This window comes from Palaemon carinicauda, chromosome 3 (genome assembly GCF_036898095.1).
Source record: "Palaemon carinicauda isolate YSFRI2023 chromosome 3, ASM3689809v2, whole genome shotgun sequence".
In the NCBI taxonomy this organism is placed as follows: domain Eukaryota; kingdom Metazoa; phylum Arthropoda; class Malacostraca; order Decapoda; family Palaemonidae; genus Palaemon; species Palaemon carinicauda.
Genome location: NC_090727.1, coordinates 121,800,856 through 121,801,448, shown reverse-complemented (window position 1 = coordinate 121,801,448; position 593 = coordinate 121,800,856).

The following is a 593-nucleotide window of genomic DNA, read 5'->3' as shown; positions in this document are numbered from 1 at the left end:
CACATTACATAAATAAATATATATATATATATATATATATATATATATATATATAGAGAGAGAGAGAGAGAGAGAGAGAGAGAGAGAGAGAGAGAGAGAGAGAGAGAGATAAATATATACATATATACATACATATATATATATATATATATATATATATATATATATATATATATATATATATTATCTATTGTGTGTATATACATATATATTATATATATCTATATATATATGAATATATATATATATATATATATATATATATATATATATATATATATATATATATATATATAAAGGTGATTGCCTTAGTAGCGTCTATGTGTTTCTTACAGGAATCCTCGTATCTTCTCATAATCTTCATTAGAAAGGAGCGGAGGATTCCTATAAGAAAGATATTGATGGTACTAAGGTAATTCCCTTCAATGAAAATTGTATTTGAGAGGAGCTGTGCCTCAAAAACACACACACATACATATATAAATATATATGTATGTATATATATATATATATATATATATATATATATATATATATATGTATATTTATATGTGTATATATATATATATATATATATATATATATATATGTAT